Raw genomic sequence first — 15,610 nt, 5'->3', positions numbered from 1 at the left:
ATATTTTAACGTCTACCCTCCAGAATTAGAATCATCAGGAACTGGATCCTCAGGTGTATCACAAACTTACGGGATCAGTATTCTGCAGGTATAATCAAGCACTCATTGGTGATTCTGATGCACAGTGTGGGAACTACTACTCTACGTTAAAGATTATATCAAACATGGCTTTCCGCCAATATACATTATCATTAAGGCTAATATTCCTCTCCTCAGTGAAACTTCAAAGTGAATAACAGTCATAATACTATAAAGAAAATCTGGCATTTGCTCTGAATTTTTATCTTATTTATATATTTTAGAAGTAAATTCAACTTTATCTTTGGTTCTTTATTATTTTTAAGAGACATTTTGGTGAACACTTGCAGCTGAATCAACATCCAAGTGTGCTTTGATACCATAGTTGAGAACACATGGCCTATACTAGCAGTCAGTAAACTATGGCCCAGGCACTGTTTCATGCACTGACAATATAGAGGTCAATAAGTGAAACAAACCTCTTCAGTCACGGGGCATACATTTGAATGAGCGCAGGGGGTAGCTGACAATAAACAAGCATACAAGTAAATAATGAGATCATTTCAAAAAGTGATTCATACTGAGTAGATAAAGTGATACAAAGTGACCGCGAGGAGCAACGCCCTTGAGTTAGGTGTAGGAAAAGTCTTTCTGAGGTGATGGCACTGAGCTAAGACCTAACTGATGAAAAAGAACAAGATGTGCAAAGTTCTTCAAGGAAGAAAGGACCTTGACTTGTCCTAAAACCATAAAGAAGACTTGTGTAGTTGGAGCAAAGTAAGTACTGTAAAGAGATGAGGCCCAGGCTAAATGTTTATGAGACTTCTGATCAATGAAGAACTGTATTCTTTCATTTCCATAGTGTCTCATAGAAGAAAATGATATTGATTCAAGGTTGTTTACTATTTTTTGGAGTGTTAATGATTTATGTTGCTTGCAGTGCAAGTATAAATGATTTTTACATCAATGCTGAGAAAATTAAGAACTTATGATTAAAATGAGAAAAAAAAGAATCATTTAGATGCCAGGTTGAAATATTGCTCCTAACTCATATTAACCTGCATCAGGCCATTTAAGGTGGCAGAGTTAAGCCAGATCTTAAAATCCCCTAAACCTAGTGACATGAACAAGCATAAGGCAAAACAAAACCAAAAACTCAAAGACTAAGTGATCAAGCAATGAATAGGACTGATAAATTGAACATGGGCAAACATAAATTTTATGATATAAACAAATTTCTTTCTGTATTTTTAAGAGGGAAAAGTATTGAGTGTAGATGGATAGGGGGAGGATTTTTGAGAAGAGAAAGATTCAGCACTGAAAAGTCTCATTAAGAATCAACAACTTGGGGGCTTGCTTTGGCAGCCCATATACTAAAATTGGATACATAGAGAGAAGATTAGCACAGTCCACATGCAAAGGTGCCACACAAATTCATGAAGTATTCTGTATTTTTTAAATGAGAAAAAAAACTTGAATAGCCATTTCTCCAAAGAGGAAATACAAATGGCCTACAGGCGTATGAAAAGATGTTCAACGTTACTAATCAATATGAAAATGCAAATCAAAGCCACAATGAGGCTAACATCTCACCCATTAGAATAGCTGCAAGAAAAAGAAAACATAAACAAAAAGAATACATAGAAAATAACAGTTGTTGGTGAGCTTGTGGAGAAATTGTGACACTTGTATCCTTTTGATGGAAATAAAAAATGGTGCACCCATTCTGGAAAACAGTATGGAGGTTACTCAAAAAATTAATAATAGGTATTATATGATCCAGCAATTCTACTTTTGGACATATAGCCAAGAGCATTGAAAGCAGGATTTTAAAGAGGTATCTGAATACCACATTCACAGCAGCACTAAAATAGCCAAGGAGTGAAAGCAAACCAAGCATTTTTTATGGGTAAGTAAATAAATAAAATGTGGCATATGTGTGCTATGAAATATCATTCAGTAAAAGGAAAAAGGAAATAAATGTTGACACATGCTACAATATGGATGAACCTTGAGGACATTATGCTAAGTGAAATGGCCCAGTCATAAAGAGGCAAATGCTGTAGGATTCCAGTTATATGAGGTATCTAGAATAGTCAAATTCATAGATACAGAAAGTAAAATGATGGTTGCCAGGGGCTGGAAGGAGCGGAAAATGGTGAGTTGTTGTTCAATGAGTATAAAACTTTAGTTTTGTAAGATGAAAAAATTGGAACATTTTGCAATAAATGTGAATATTTTTAACAATACTGAACACTGTACACTTATAAATGGTTAAGATGGTAAATTTTATGTTATGTATTTTTCCACAGTCAAAAATAAAGCACTTGTAGAGAGGAAGGAGGCAGTGTCAACAGAACAGAGCAGAGGCTATGACATGGAAGAGCATATTGAAAAGCTAGGGATTTTTTACTTGTTAAGACAGCATAAAATTGTCAGGCAGATTTAAAGGATTTCTTGCTCCTCAGGTGACGTGAAAAGATGAAGAACATAGAAAATCTTGCCCTCTGCAACCATTTGGATTGAAAGACTAATTAAAAAATGTTTTCTCTGACGTTTAAGAAAGGACAAATGCTAAATACTCTTACAAAGATTCTTTTCTTCCCCTTTCAATTTTATTGAGAGATAGCAACTTGAAATTAGCAAAAGGTGACAATACAGCAACTTACGATTTGACTCTGCTTTATGGTAGATGAGCAAGTTCACTTATGTTGTTTGATACCGTGTTATCAGTCCCACTTGAAAGATAAGCCTTGAGCGTCCAGAGATTGAAGAAAGATAAGTGGTAGGAATTACTAGTGGAAGAACTAAGTAATTGTCTATTCCTGTCAGAATCTAAAATCTGAGTACTTGATATGACAGCACCATAATTTTTTTCTATAACTTTCATTGGAACCAATCTTATCTATGCATCTACTCATTCTCTGGAAATGCAGAGAATAAAAGATGCCAATTCACGAGAAGCAGCTATCTATAAACTCAGTTAAAGCATCTCCTTTCTAAACTGCCCACTTAGAGTTCATTCTTTACTGCTTTCCTCGGCATTGCTATCATCAAAGGCTTCATAAATGGCTGTGCTGCAGCAGACAGAGGGCTGCCCTGGATTTACGAGAAGACCTAGATTCATTACCTGGCTAGGCACTTGCCAAGAACATTAGTGTGGACAAGACACAATCACTGCAATTGAGATTCTCCATCTGTAAAACGACTCCATGTACCTCATCAGATTGTTGCAACACTTAAATGAAGTAACATATGTGCTTGCACTCAAACAATAAAACACTAGACTAATGTAGGTTATAATTGTTGTACTAGGTTCCCGTAAATCAGAGAGGAAGGATCTTAACTAAGAGTCACGGATTTCAAAGTACACTGTGTTTAAAAATCCTAAAAATGGAGTTTTTCAATGCAGCATTTCTTGAAATAAAACATTCTGAGATTAAAAGATGAAGATATTCCTTTAGCAAAACATAGGAAATGTGAGAGCTCTTCTGCTCTAGAATATTCAGTGTCCTGGGTGCTAAATTATTATTATTATTTTTTAATAAACTTTTATTTTAAATTCTGGGGTGCATGTGGAGGATGTGCAGGTTTGTTAAATAGGTAAATGTGCACCTGGGTGTTTGCTGCACAGTTCAACCCATACCTAGGTATTAAGCCTAGCATCCATTAGCTATTCTTCCTGATGTTTTTCTTCCCCCTACCCCTCCAACAGGCCCCAGTGTGTGTTGTTCACCACACGTGTCCATGTGTTCTCATTGTTCAGCTCCCACTTATAAGTGACAACATGCAGTTTTTGGTTTTCTGTTCCTGTGTTAGTTTGCTGAGGATAACGGCTTTCAGCTCCATCCATGTCTCTGCAAAGGACATGATCTCATTCCTTTTTATGGCTGCATAGTATTCCACAGTGAATATGTACCACATTTTCTTTATCCAGTCTATCATTGATGGGCATTTGGGTTGATACCATGTCTTTGCTATTGTGAATAGTGCTGCAATGAACATATGCATGCATGTATCTTTATAATAGAATGGTTTCTATTCCTTTGGGTAGATAGTAAAGGAATTACCAGGTCAAATGGTATTTCTACTTGTAAATTTTTGAGAAATCACCACAGTGTCTTCCATAATGGTTGAACTAACTTACATTCCCATGAACAGTGTAAAAATGTTTTTATTTCTCTGCAGCCTCACCAGTACCTCTTCTTTCTTGACTTTTTAATAACAGCCATTCTGACTGGTGTGAGATGGTATCTCATTTTAGTTTTTATTTTCATTTCTCTAATGATCAGTGGTGCTGAGTATTTTGCCATATGCTTGTTGGTTGCACGTATGTCTTCTTTTGAGAAGTGCCTGTTAGTGTCCTCTGCCTGCTTTTTAATGAGGTTGTTTGTGTTTTTCTTGTACATTAGTTAAGTTCCTTATAGACTCTGGATATTTGACCTTCGTCAGATGGATAGATTGCAAAAATTTTCTTCCATTCTGTAGGTTATCTGTTCACTCTGATGACAGTTTATTTTCCTGTGCAGAAGCTCTTTAGTTTAATTAGATCCCATTTGTCAATTTTGACTTTTGTTGCAATTGCTCTTGGCATTTTCATCATGAAATCTTTCCCCTGCCTATGTCCTGAATGGTATTGTTTAAATTTTCTTCTAGGGCTTTTATAGTTTGGGGTTTTACCTTTAAATCTCTAATTCATCTTGACTTTTTGTGTAAGATTTAAGGAAGTGGTCCAGTTTGAATTTTCTGCATAGGGCTAGCCAGTTCTCCCAAGCACCATTTATTAAACAAAATCTTTTCCCCATTGCTTGTTTTTGTCATGTTTTTCAAAGATCAGATGGTTGTAGGTGTGTAGTCTTATTTCTGAGCTCCTTTCTTCTGTTCCATTGGTCTGTATTTCTGTTTTTGTACCAGTAGCATGCTGTTTTTGTTACTGTACCCTTGTAGTATAGTTTGAAGTTGGAGAGCATGATGCCTCCAGCTTTGTTTTTTTTGCTTAGGATTGTCTTGGCTATACGGGCTCTTTTTTGGTTCCATATGAATTTTAAAATAGTTTTTTCTAATTCTGTGAAGAATGTCAATGAGAGTTTAATGGGAATAGCATTGAATCTATAAATTACCTTGGGCAGTATGGTCATTTTCACGATATTCATTCTTCCTATCCATGAGTATGTAATGTTTTTCCACTTGTCTGTGTCCTCTCTGATTTTCTTGAGCAGTGATTTGTAGTTCTCCTTTAAAAGATCCTTCACTTCCCTTGTTAGCTGTATTCCTAGGTATTTTATTTTCTTTGTATAAATTGTGAACGGGAGTTCATTCATGATTTGGCTCTTTGCTTGCCTGTTGTTGGTGTATAGGAATGCTAGCAAGTTTTGCATATTGACTCTTTATCCTGAAACTTTGCTGGAGTTGCTCATCAGCTCAAGAAGCTTTTGGACTGAGATGATGGGATTTTCTAGAAACAGGATCATGTCATCTGCAAACAAACATAATTTAACTTCCTCTCTTCCTATTTGATTCCTTTGTTTCTTTTGCCTGATTGCCCTGGCCAGAACTTCCAATACTATGTTGAATAGCAGTGGTGAGAATGGCCATCCTTGTCTTATGCTTGTTTTCAAGGGGAATGCTTTCCAGCTTTTGCCCACTGGGTATGATTTTGACTGTGGGTTTGTCATATATGGCTTTTATTATTTTGAAGTATGTTCCTTCAGTCTAGATGTTAAATTCTTATAGAGAAATATTTCTCTCCTTTTTTAATCACAAGAAATTATAAGTTAGTCACAGAATTTCACAGTTGGGTCTGTGTATATTGAATTGCCTATAACAATTAAATAATAAAAATCCTAATGTTGAGAGATTTGGTATTACCAATTAAATAATAAAAATCCTAATGTTGAAAGATTTGGTATTACTTAATGCTAGAAGATCAGAGGCCAATTTGGATTCTAATTATTTCTGTAGGTGATTTTGATCAAGCTCTTAAATGTTTAAACTTCATTTTTTTAATCCGTTGAGGTATGGGAAATTTGTTCCTGTTTCAGTTTGAATTCTTCAAAAACTGTGGATGCGGTGGACATGAATTTGGATGCAGTTAGTTTAAGAGAGAGTAATTACAGCAAGCAAAGAGAAGAATAAAATGAAACAGCACAAGAAGAAAAGGCAATAGAAGGTGCATCCCTGAGGTAGTTTCTGTGGTAGACAACAAAAGCTTAATCCCTCTGAGGATTGTCCAAGGACCCACATAGAATGCATCTTAAAATGATCCTTCTAAGGAAAGGAAAGCTGAAGTATCTATCTACAGATTCCTGTCTCCCATTGGTTGAAAATTGCTCCCAATCTGAATCTGTATGCAGGCTAGGTGACTTTCCAAGACTTCAGAGACAGTCTGGAAGGCAGGAAAACAGAGAGATACCACAGCACGCTTGTGTCAGGAGGGGCTGGCGACCTGCACTGAAAACAAATGTACCTATTCAATGTGAAGTAGGCACAAAAAATGTTAGTTGCCATGAAGATTAAGTAAATTAATATATGGATATATTTAGAATGATGGTGCTTGGCTCATTACATAAAAAACATAACAACTTGGGCTTTTATTAGACTAAGACCTTTGTTGATGGGCATTACTAGTTTTTAGGAACTTCGCTCTGACTACCTGATACTCTTTTATTTTCTATGACTTCTTTTCTGTATTCTATTGCTAAGTGTATCTTTCTATGCTTTGCATATATATGCCTGTGTGTGAACATGATCACTCTTCTCTTCCCATTAGCATATTTTTATTATCTATGTTGTCTCATTTAAATGGCATCTTGTTTGAAACAGATTAAATGCTTCATTCAATTTTGCATAATTATATAGACCTAAAATGATCTTATGTATAGAAAGATGCTTAATAAATATTACACATTTTAACATGTTTTTAAAGTGAATGTCTTTCAGTTGCCCTCATCACAGAGTTTTACCAGTATTTAAAACACATGGCCTTATTACTTCAATGAAAATTCAAATTCACAGCTCCCATTAGCATTGCAGAGAATTTCTGGCCTAGTTTCCCTGGATATTAATGGAAGTTCAGATCTCTTTTAATGAGCTTAATAGGGAAGAATTTTGGTATTCAAATAAACTACTTCCCCTCTCTTAGCCTAAGGCCGAAGAGAAAACAGTTACCATTATAAACTGGTCAGATAACTTCAAAGAGACTTAACTGCCAGAAAAGCCATTAAAGACTATATAAACAACAGATGCACAGTCATTTTTGGTGCAATTTTCAACATGAAATTTAACTTTTGGACATTCGTGTCTCGGTTTCCTCCTACCTTACTGATAATCTGTTGAATGCACTTCTTTATGCCCTCATTATCCCACTGGTTTTTAAATTTTGGACATCAAGACTCAGCCTTCTCTCCTGGACTTCAGGTGCATGTAACTAAATATGTTCCTAATAGCTCCACTTTGATGGTGTAGTAGATTGTAAAAAAAGAAAAAAACATAGTTAAAAAAGGTACTAAATCCTTCTGCTTTTTCATCCCCCTTTGCTATACAGCATTCATTTGGTGATCCCACCAGGAGAATTAATCTTTGTGACTTGATTTTACCAGTTGCATGCTGTGGAAGGACATTATGGGAGTTGTAAGCCAAAGGTTCAAAAGACCTTGCAGTTTCTACTCTTCATCTGTCTTACTGCTCTGAGAATTCCATGTGAAAAAAGCCTGGGCTCACTTGTAAGTGGGCAAAATCATGTGGCGGAGATGTGATCAACCCATGAGAGGTCTCCTAGGTCAACCAGTCCCCAATTAATCCATCAGTCTATTCCACCCATGTGAGTGACCCCAGGTGAGGCCAGGTGAGCTACTTAGCTGAGTTCAGCTCAAACTGCTGATACAGAGATTCATGATCAAATAAGCCATTAAGTGGTATTGTGGTTTGTTACATAGTAGTAGATGTTTGATACCAATGTTGAATAAACATCACTAATTTAGCAAATACAACAAGGAACCCTTGTTTTAACCCCCTAAACGTAGTCCTTCAGTTTCCGCTTTATCAGTAATTGGATATTTCAATCTTTTAATTTCTCAAGCCAGTAACCTTTCAGTCATCTTTTCAAACTTTCTTTTTTCCTCTCATGTCCAAACCATCAATAAATCCTGTCGACTATTTTTTTTTTTTTTTTTTTTTTTTTGAGACAGAGTCTTGCTCTGTCACCCAGCCTGGAGTGTAATGGCACAATCTTGGCTCACTGCAACCTCTGCCTCCCAGGTTCAAGCAATTCTCCCGCCTCAACTTCCCAAGTAGCTGGGATTACAGGCGCATGCCACCACACTCAGCTAAATTTTTAGTAGAGACAGGGTTTCACCATGTTAGCCAGGATGGTCTTGATCTCATGACCTTGTGATCTGCCTATCTTGGCCTCCCAAAGTGCTAGGATTACAGGTGTGAACCACTGTGCCCTGCCCAACTCTTTTTTTAATGTAAAAAGCTGAACCACTTCTCACTCTTCTCCATTGCTTGTATCCTGGTTTGAGGCATTATCATCTTTCACTTGGATTATTGCAATTAAATCCCATGTTGTTTTCCTGCTTCTGCTTTGATCCCTTGCAGTCTATTTTCCTCATAGCAATAAGAATGACCTTTTAAATCATAAATTATGCCATGTTATTTCTGTGATTAAAAAAAATCATTCAGTGAAACAGTTTTGTGGTTCTTCTTAAAGTTAAACATACAATTACTATATGACCCAGCAACTTAACATCTACATATATATCTAAAGTAATTGAAAATAGATATTTAAACAAAAACTATGGATGAATGTTCATGGTAGAAATATTTTCAATAATTATTTCTCAAGAAATAAGTCAAAAACAAGAAAAGGTATAATATATGCAGTCTAAACAATAGTCGGGGGGCTCTTACTTGGGTATATACCTGGAAAAATGCTGAAAATTGATTCTGGTTGGAATGAAGAATCCTATATAAAGTATAAGCAATTATAATCCAAACCTACTTCAGGTTGTAGACTTGTATTAATCATTTCATATGCAACCTTCTTCTATGTTTTTCTTCCTCTATCTTTTGCCTACTATACTGATAAAGACACTATATAAATTCCCCAAGATATTTATATGTTTCTTTGGACAAAATCTGCTGCTTCCATACTTTGGTATGTATGTCAAAGGTAAGTCAGTAAGTCATTTGTAGACAGGTAATCACCTAGCTCCGAACTCAGGGAAAATGATGGGGCAGGTACTGACAAGACATGGGATTTATAAGAAATGGACACTAGTATTTTCAAGAATCCTCCTTCTATCTAGAAACTTCCCTCTACCTTTATGACAATTTAATTTGTTTTACTAAATATCTAGAATATCAAGCTCTAATTTAAAATAACTATTGTCATTTACATGTGTCCAGCTTCTCCTTGAATTTTTAAAATGTCTAGATTAAACAAAATATTTCAATTCTTGAAGTAGCTCTTGTATATGGTGGAGCTTATATAACATTCTGTATATCAACAGAGCTTTGCTTTAATCCCAGGCCTGAAGCTGATCTGAATGCTGACCAACACACCACCTATGAGCATTTCATACAGAAAGAAGAGCAGCTAATGTACCTATTGATTTGCAACCACTTATTTTATATATGCATGTGCAGGTCAATTCTTCATTGTAAAGTACACACTGCACTTAATTTGACAATTTTTCTCCTGCTTTTAAACTACTTCGAAAGAAAGACAAAATAAATCTTTATCAAGCTCTTCAACATCTGTGCTGTATGTACAACAGGCAGATTTTTTTTAAGGATTTAGCTAATTATTGGCTCCTAGAATATATGAAAAACAACAAATAAATTGTTGGAACAAAGAAGCAAAAATACTTTGTCACATAACAATAAGCATCCAATAAATATTTAAATGAATAAAAAATGTAAAGCTGACTTTTGCCATAACAACCAGGCATTCAAAGAACATTTGATGAGTGAATAAATGTAAGAATTAATGGAGTATTAAGTTAGTATATTTCTTTTGATCTGAGATAGTTCTCCTGACTTCCTTATTTTCATACATAATAACTTTCTCTGTGGCAAAACTTACACTTAGAAGCCAGTAACAAGTATCTCATATCCATCCGTTCACTAATTTAGCCATTCATTTATTCAATTATGTATTTGTTCAACTAATTTAATTGTTGAAAAAAGATGTACTGAGCACTGATGGTCCCAAACACTATTTTGAGTGCTGGGAATCAAGGAGCATGAAACTAACAATGGTGGTACAGCATGTCAGCTAATTAAATGAGGGAAAGTATAAACTGTATGAAATCTCACAGCAGGGACATCTAATCCTCACTTGGGGAATCAGGTCAGCCTGTCAGCATCAAGAAACATTTTTAACTTCCATTCGCAAAGTGAGTAGGAGTTAGACAGGTGAGTGAAAGTGTTGGATGGGAAAGGATGTTTCAGACAGAAGAACAGAAAGAATATCATATATTTTGTCACATTGGAGTATTAAAAGGAATTCACTATGGATATAGCCCAAAACTCCATGAAGGCTCAGTGTTTAAACTGGACCTCTGTGGCAGCAAACTAGGGGCTTTACAAACCTTCTTAAATCTGTTCTTTATATAGAAGTGTTGGCATCCTGGAAAGAAGAGCATCAATGACTTGCAGTTAGGATTTAAGTCTGTTTGTTATTATTTCTTTTATGGAATATCTGATTTCTTAAGCGCTAGGCCCTCTCTGCCTGCATAAGACTTCCTAAACAGGTTGGTCCCCATTAGTTTCCCTGATCTTCTATGTGGGCCAAATGTAACCTGCTTGAAAATCCAGACTCCTCCTGTATCTGTCTGGAAACCTAATTCAGTACAAAATATTCAGGCTTCTTTGAGATGAGTGAGGCTTGCAGCTTGTAGAGGTTTCAAAAGAAAGTGTACAAGGTAAGAGCCATTTTTCAGTCAATATACTCTCAAGGGAAGGGGTTAAGTATCTATGAGAATTTTCTAGTTAAAAGGTAGAATCTTCAAGGGCATAGAAAAGTATTTGAGAATTGGCGGCAGCATTAATGACTTTGGGTGGGGCAGGACATTTAGAGTGGTTTGAGTTGATTGTGCAGTGGGGGATAAAATGCTTGGGAGTTTATACCTTGGGCAGTGAATGATGGACATAAGGATGGACATTTTGTGGTGGATGAGACTCAAATATCCCTTGAAGGAGGGCAATTCACAGTCTGAGACTTCACTCGCTCATGCTGTAAGAGCTGACTGGAAAAACCCAAAAGCATCTTCACCCAGAAAAAGTAGTTTATAATTGCATCTTGAAAAGAAGCCATGTGAAAAAGGTGCTATCTTCACCTTTTTCATGGTGATATGTGGGCTTGCCAATGACTACACCATGTAGTCCAAAATTTCCTTAGCATGGTTTAAAAATGTCTTCAGAAACCCTTCCCAACTTAGCTCATTTCAGTTTTTATCTATAAACTATGGTCTATTCAGACAAAACTATTGCCTGTATTCACAGCAGCAATCAATTTCCCTGCCCTAGACTATTGCACTGGTGGGTTCATCATTCTGATTTCTTTTTTGTAGACTACTTTAAACTCTGTAGGAAACTTTCCCAGTCTACTCTGTGCTTCCACAGAACTTTTGTGTGACATATTGCTTATGGTTGCATTGTCATCCATATACCTGTTTGTTTCCAACAACTAGTGGTTTCAATTTTAGTTTTCCTGTTTTATCTACAAAGTCCACTTATATAATATAGTTCCAACATAGTCCCAATAATATTCAGTGTTATAAGCTATTTCTTATCCTATCTCAATAACTCAATTTTTTCTACATGCAGGAAACTATATTAGAAACCATGGTAGTAAAACTTATATTATTGAAAGAAAAACCTTAAATTTACTTTGCTTTATATAATAGGAAAGTTATTAGTAAGCTTTAGTGTTTTGACAAATATCAAGAAAGTCTTGTGATCTGCCTCATAATGTAGGTTCACTGGTTAGAGGCTAAGGATTCCCAGAGTCAGTGCCTTTTAGCTTTGTGTTGGCATGGCTGGAAGCAGTACCTGGCACACTGTAGGAGCTTAGGACAGAGTGATTCTCTGAATGAATGTGTGAATTGACTACTTGGTTAATTAACTTAATATTTTTATTTAATGGTATGATCAACAAAGCATTGATCTTCTAGGGAACCTAGTGACATCTAAGTCTCCACCAACAAATGTTCTGAATAATAAGACATTTGGTCTAAATCCCCACAAACTTGAATTAGGAATCCAAAATCCCTCAGGAGGCTGAGACGGGAAGGTTGCTTGATGCCAGAAGTTTGAGAGCAGCCTGGATAACAGTGAGAACCCATCTCTAAAATCTTTTTTCAAAACTAACCAGGCATGGTGGTCCATGCCTGTAGTCTCAGTTACTTGGCAGGCTGAAGCAAGAGGATCAGTTGAGTCCAAGAGTTTGATGCTACAATGAACCATGATTGCACCACTGCACTCCAGCCTGGGCAACAGAGTGAGACCGAGCCATCTCAAACATACATACATAATAAATCTGAAATCACAGGTTGCCAAGATGAGATGCATGTGTATTAGAGTGTGTATATAAATCTGCCATGCAGGTATACAAAACAGAAATTCCTCTATTTCTTTTGCTACATTTCATTCACAAAACCATAGTTGTTTAGCACACAACTGCAGCTGTTCTGCCCTGGGAGTTCCAGGCAGCATCTATTTGTATGGAACTGCTGCAAACACCTTGAGTCCAGGGCAGGTCATCAAAGGCCATCCTGAGAACTGCGACTACTAGACCACTATGACAAAGGTATTTCAGGAGAAGAATATGTCTTCACTAATAGCAATCCCTTTAGGCTGTTCCAGTTAGATCACAGACTGACAAAAACCATTTCACTTGCTTTTAAGTGAGGACATTGTCAGAGAGTGAATGGAGCTCCTTAAGTCTTTATTATGATCTTTAAGTTGGTCTTGGTGTCAAGCAGTGGGTGGGGCAAGAACAAGGGTTTGGGAGCCTATTACCTGAGTTTGTTGTTCAGCATCACCACCTTCATGATGGATGACACTGGAAATGCTACTTAGAGTTTATGTCGTTCTTCTTATTTGTGATGCCTAGATAACAATGCCTGCCCCGAAGGACTGATATGAATGGCTGTGATAATGGGCATGGTGTATCTGCCATGGCAAGTGTTTGGCACAATAGAGCTCTCATTAGCACAGAGGAAGTGTTTTGGTTAAATATAATAGAAAAAAATATATAATACATCCACTTTAAAAAGTTGTGACTTTTCCTCAACAACAGAGACTTAAAACACTTGAACTCGAGAGTAAATAATGGCAGCAGCATATGCACCCATCTCACAAGTGAAATACAAGAGATTTCCAAAGGCTTACCATGTCACTGTCTCAGGATTAGTGCAGTCACATCTTAGCTTTCCCATATAACAACAAGTTTCGTCGTATACATGAGTTATTCCTTTGAAATGTTAAATCATTACTGCTTGTTCTCATCTTTTCCTCCGTTTCAAATTTTATGATTCTCATTTTTCTGTTAATCAACATTTATTTGCACCGATCCAATCAAAAGTTGTTACCTGTTGCTCCTTTTCCTAGTCTTGCTACTTTATAATTTGGGTATTTCCTCTAAATTTCCTTGAAAAAGCCTAGAGCCCAGAGGTAAACTAAAATGCTCATGATTGTCTAACTTGTAAATGCCATTTTCTTACTCATTTTTAGAATTTCTTATGTGTAATTCTGCTTTTTCTTTCTCACAGCATAGATAGCTATGACTCTGTAGTTCTTAGGATACAATGTTTCTCATGCTGCTTATTGATTAGATGAAGAAAAACATCAAGTAGTCTTTCTAGCATTGAGAGAATTTAAGATAAGAGCAAGGAAAAAACAGTATATCCTTTCATTATTGCTGCTGTCACGCTGTTGTTGTTTTATGTAATTTCAACTTTTATTTTAGATTCAGGGTTACATGTGCAGGTTTGTTATATGGGTATATTGTGTGATGTGAGGTTTTGGGTATGATTGATCCCATCACTCGGATAGCGAGCATATTTGTCAATAGCTAATTTATAAGTCCTTGTCCCCATCCCTCCCTCTCCTCTCTTGCAGTCCCCAGTGTCTAATATTGCCATCTTTATATACGTGAGTAGCCAGTGTTCAGCTCCCACTTACAAATGAGAAGATGTGATATTTGGTTTTCGGTTTCTGCATTAACTCACTTGTAATAATGGCTTCCAACTGCATATGTGTTGCTGCAAAGGACATTTCTCTCTTTTTTATGGTTTTGTAGTATTCCATGGTGTATATATATCACATTTTCTTTACACAGTCCACCATTGATGGATATCTAGGTTATCTCCATGTCTTTGCTCTTGTTAATAGTGATGTGATGAACATATGACTGCATTTGTCTTTTGGTAGAACAATTTATTTTCTCTTGGATATATACCCAGTAACAAGATAAATGGGTCAAATGGTAGTTCTGTTTTAAGTTCTTTGAGAAATCTCCAAACTGCTTTCCACAGTGGCTGAATTAATTTACATTCCCACCAATAGCATACAAGCATTCCCGTTTTGCTGCAGCCTCGCTGACAATTTTTTGTTGTTGTTTGTTTGTTTTACTTTTTAGTAGTAGCCATTCTGACTGGTGAGAGATAGTATTTCATTGTGGTTTCGATTTGCATTTCTCTAATACTTAGTAATCTTGAGCATTTTTTTTCATAGGTTTGCTGTACATTTGTCTGTCTTCTTTTGAAAGTGTCTGTTCATACTCTTTTCCCACTTCTTAATAGGGTTATTTGGCTTTCACTTGTTGAATCATTTAAGTGCCTTATAGATTCTGAGTATTAGATTTTTTTTGGATGCATAGTTTGTGAATATTTTCTTGTCTTCTGTAGGTTGCCTGTTTACTCTCTTGTTAGTTTATTTTGCTGTACCAAAACTCCTTAGTTTAATTACATCCTCCTTGTCAAGTATTCATTTCATTGCAATTGCTTTTGACGACTTAGTCATACATTTTTTTTCTCAAAGACAGTGTCCAGAATAGTGTTTCTTAGGTTTTCTTCTAGGATTTTTATAGTTTGAGATATTACATTTAAATTTTTAATTCATCTTGAGTTAATTTTTATATATGGTAAAATGTAAGGTTCTAGTTTCATTCTTCTGCATATGTCTAGCCAGCTATTGAATAGGGAGTCCTTTCCCTATTGCTTATTTTTGTTGATTTTGTCAAAGATCAAATAGCTCTAGGTATGCAGACTTATTTCTGGGTTCTCTATTCTGTTTCATTGGCTTTTTTTTTGAGATGGAGTCTTGCTGTGTCACCCAGGTTGGGGTGCAGTGATGTGATCTTGGCTCACTGCAATCTCCCCTTCCTGGGTTCAAGTGATTGTCCTGCTTCAGCCTCCCGAGTAGCTGGGATTAGCCTCTGAGTAGCTAGTAGTGTGGGTCACCGTGCCCAGCTGGTCTTGAGCTCTGACCTCAAGTGATCCACCAACCTCAGCCCCCCAAATTGCTAGGATTACAGACGTGAGCCACTGCAGCTGGCTGGCCTATCTCTTTTTATACCAGCACT

General features: G+C 36.4%; 1 long non-coding RNA gene and 1 other non-coding gene across 2 annotated transcripts in view; both read left to right on the top strand.

The window, feature by feature from the left end:
* Positions 1-15,610, top strand: part of LOC112619141 — a 526,979-nt gene that overhangs the window by 135,117 nt on the left and 376,252 nt on the right. The window lies entirely within an intron of this gene.
* Positions 1,368-1,474, top strand: LOC112619852. Its single transcript, XR_003118350.1, has one exon. It is a non-coding gene; the product is annotated as a U6 spliceosomal RNA (small nuclear RNA).

The sequence above is a fragment of the Theropithecus gelada genome, chromosome 2 (assembly GCF_003255815.1).
Source record: "Theropithecus gelada isolate Dixy chromosome 2, Tgel_1.0, whole genome shotgun sequence".
Classification (NCBI taxonomy): Eukaryota; Metazoa; Chordata; class Mammalia; order Primates; family Cercopithecidae; genus Theropithecus; species Theropithecus gelada.
Note: the sequence above shows the minus strand (reverse complement) of the source record. Positions and strands in the feature narration are given on the sequence as shown.